At 38.2% G+C, this 3,223-nt stretch overlaps 1 long non-coding RNA gene across 1 annotated transcript; it reads right to left on the bottom strand.

Moving 5' to 3' along the window:
* Window positions 1-1,468: 1,468 nt before the first annotated feature.
* Window positions 1,469-3,223, bottom strand: LOC111383480. The gene is made up of 3 exons (XR_002700748.1): window positions 3,199-3,223; window positions 2,299-2,372; window positions 1,469-1,504 (listed from the first exon to the last, which is right to left on the bottom strand). It is a non-coding gene; the product is annotated as an uncharacterized LOC111383480 (long non-coding RNA).

Genomic DNA, 3,223 nt, shown 5'->3' with positions numbered 1-3,223 from the left:
AAATCCCTCATACGTCACGACAAAGCTGTGAGTTCAATCCGAAACGGTCGCCACATTTTCGAAAAGTACTTATGGGCCCAAAACGGACACCTTGTGCAAAGGTTACGCTCAATTCTTCGAACCCCGATAATCCAAATACGCAAGTGCTCGTTCTTCGAAAAACAAACGGTCGAAATCCCTCTTACGTCACGACTATGCCATGAGTTCAATCCAAAACGGTCGCTACATTTCTGAAAAGTACTTATGGGCCCAAAACAGATACCGTGTGCAAAAAGTTACCCTCAATTCTTCGAACGTCGACAATCCATATATGCAAGTGCTCGTTCTTCGAAAAAAATGCCCGAAATACCTCATACGTCACGGCGAAGCTGTGAGTTCAATCCAAAACAGTCGCTACATTTTCAAAAAGTACTTACGGGCCTAAAACGGACACCGTGTGCAAAAGTTACGCTCAATTCTTCAAACGCCGACAATCCAAATATGCAAGTGCTCGTTCTTCAAAAAAAATGCTCGAAATCCCTCATACGTCACGGTAAAGCGGTGAGTTCAATCCAAAATGTTCGCTACATTTTCGAAAAGTACTTATGGGCCCAAAATAGACACCGTGTACAAAAGTTATGCTCACTTCTTCGAACGGCAACAATCTAAATATGCAAGTGCTTGTTCTTTGAAAAACAAATGGTCGAAATCCCTCTTATGTCACGAAGATGCCGTGAGTTCAATCCAAAACGATCGCTATATTTATGAAAAGTACTTATGGGCCCAAAACGAAAACCGTGTGCAAAAGTTGTGCTCAATTCTTCGAACGCCAACAATCCAAATATGCAAGTGCTCGTTCTTCAAAAAAAATGGCCGAAATCCATCTTATGTCACAACGATACCGTGAGTTCAATCCAAAACAGTCGCTACATCTCCGAAAAGTGCTTATGGGCCCAAAATGAAAACCGTGTGCAGAAGTTACGCTCAATTCTTCGAACGCCAACAATCTAAATATGCAAGTGCTCGTTCTTCGAAAGAAAAATGTCCGAAATCCCTCATACGTCACGGCAAAGTGGTGAGTTCAATCCAAAATGGTCGCTACATTTTCGAAAAGTACTTATGGGATCAAAACGGACACCATGTGCAAAAGTATGCAAGTGTTCATTCTTCAAAAAACAAATTGTCACACCCCCAAATTAATATTGATATCTATACACAACCTAGACATAGAATTTTACACATATATATATTTTTTTCGAGTTTGTTAACTTCTAATCATCTGTGACACGATCATATAATATATCGAAACCCAAAATCATATCGCCATAATCCAACATATATATTCAGAGCTTATAAACATGTCTACGGACCATTTCAAAAGTACACTATATAGGATTCCAAAATATAACCCTATAGATGGCAGCCTAGAAAATAACCCTACAGGTCATCATCCATGTACATCGAACTCTGGAATCCTGTAGGAGCTCCACAGCTAGCCATGCTCTCTATGTAGTTCCATGTTCACCTACAATGCAAGAACTACATAAGCCAATGCTTAGTAAGCAAAACCATGCATGTCCTGAACATGAGTAATAACGACATATGACACCATGCCATTTACTTTAAATATCACGATAAAAAGTATCATATTTCAATATTCGTCAAAGTCGACTAGAAATCATTTCACTTGAAATCTTTCATTTCATTAGGCCCTTGACCCACCTACTATGCACCGGATAGAGCTCTGCATAATATCAATATCAATAATCAAATGGCCAGTATGAAATCGACACCGACAAGTGGACCATCCTCTCGTGACCACTAGAGGCCCATCCCCTGACTGCCCCTATGATCACCTAAGAAGTCTCCCACCCGGCAGCGCCAATAATCATAATATCACAAGGGCACAGTCGAGTGGTCCGCCCTCTCGTGATCACCAAAGGCCTATCCCCTATCTACCTTTGCAATCACCCAGGAAGTAACACCCGCAATGCCAAACATATCACATAAGCATGCCTCACATGCCTCAGTGCCCTAGTAGTGGTCAATAAAACTTTAATAATGAAACTCACATTGAAATCATATTTTGCATGCAGGATTTTCAACCATGTTACATGTCGTGCATGCATATGAAAATACTCATAAATTACGTATTTAATAAAAATCGATGTCAATAGGTTACGCAACCTCATACTCAATGATCGTAACCACCATATGATGTGCTATAAGCCTCTTATCAAAGTTATGTAGATATTTCAACATTACTATGTCACATATACTAGGTTCTTGCATCGTAGTTGCAAATGGATTTTCACTTACGTTTCGCCTTTATGTGTGTAAGCTCCTATGGAGTGTGTATCAATTCCCTTTTTCACTCAACGTCGAAAAGTCGCCTGTATTATCATCTAATATTAAATAAAATCCTCCATTTAATAATCTTAACACACACAATCCCAAAATACGTCCATTCATGCCAAAACAATTTAGACAAAATCATTATTTCAAGTTACCGATGGCATTACAAACTAATCCCATAAGTCTCATTATCTCTCGAGTCCAATTATGAGCGTCAACGTCATCCAATTGTTTTTGAAAACCTAGTGTTCCTTAGGATATATTTTCTAGGCCCAAGAGTTCATTAGGGGACATCTAAATGTTGAAATCACATTAAATACCCAAATGGACAGAATCTGTTTTCTAGGTTTCCATCACCGTCCACTCATTTTACAAATTCTTTTTCATGTCCTTACCTACATTTAACGGCTCCCAAACTTTTGCCACACACCTATAACATATATGTGAAGATAATCAGATCATAACGTTGTGACAAATGAAGTGTTTGGAGCTTCAAAAACAGTCCATTTTCCACTACACAAAATCAGGCAGTTTTTCCCTTTGACTGTTTTCGGTTTCCATTTTATTATTATGATACCAACAGAATTCTAGGCCATTAAAATCATTTCTACACTCCCTACTTACATATAAAAACGTTCATATTGATATATATAAGTTAAACACTAAGTATCATCCCAAAATCAAGGTATAAATCACTCAATCCAGCAATTCCTCATCTCTGTCCAGATTAATTTCTTTCAAATTCTTGCCATTAATTACCCCTATTTAGGCATCATAACATCATTAACAACACTCCAAATTAATCACAAACAACTTCAGATGTTCAAGAAATCATAAACCCCTTAAGAAATAATAGAAACAAACCTCAAAACTGTGGAGTAACAAAGCT

Source organism: Olea europaea, unplaced genomic scaffold, assembly GCF_002742605.1.
Source record: "Olea europaea var. sylvestris unplaced genomic scaffold, O_europaea_v1 scaffold270, whole genome shotgun sequence".
Classification (NCBI taxonomy): Eukaryota; Viridiplantae; Streptophyta; class Magnoliopsida; order Lamiales; family Oleaceae; genus Olea; species Olea europaea.
The sequence above is the reverse complement of the archived record's forward strand: the minus strand, read 5'-3'. Positions and strand labels throughout refer to the sequence as shown.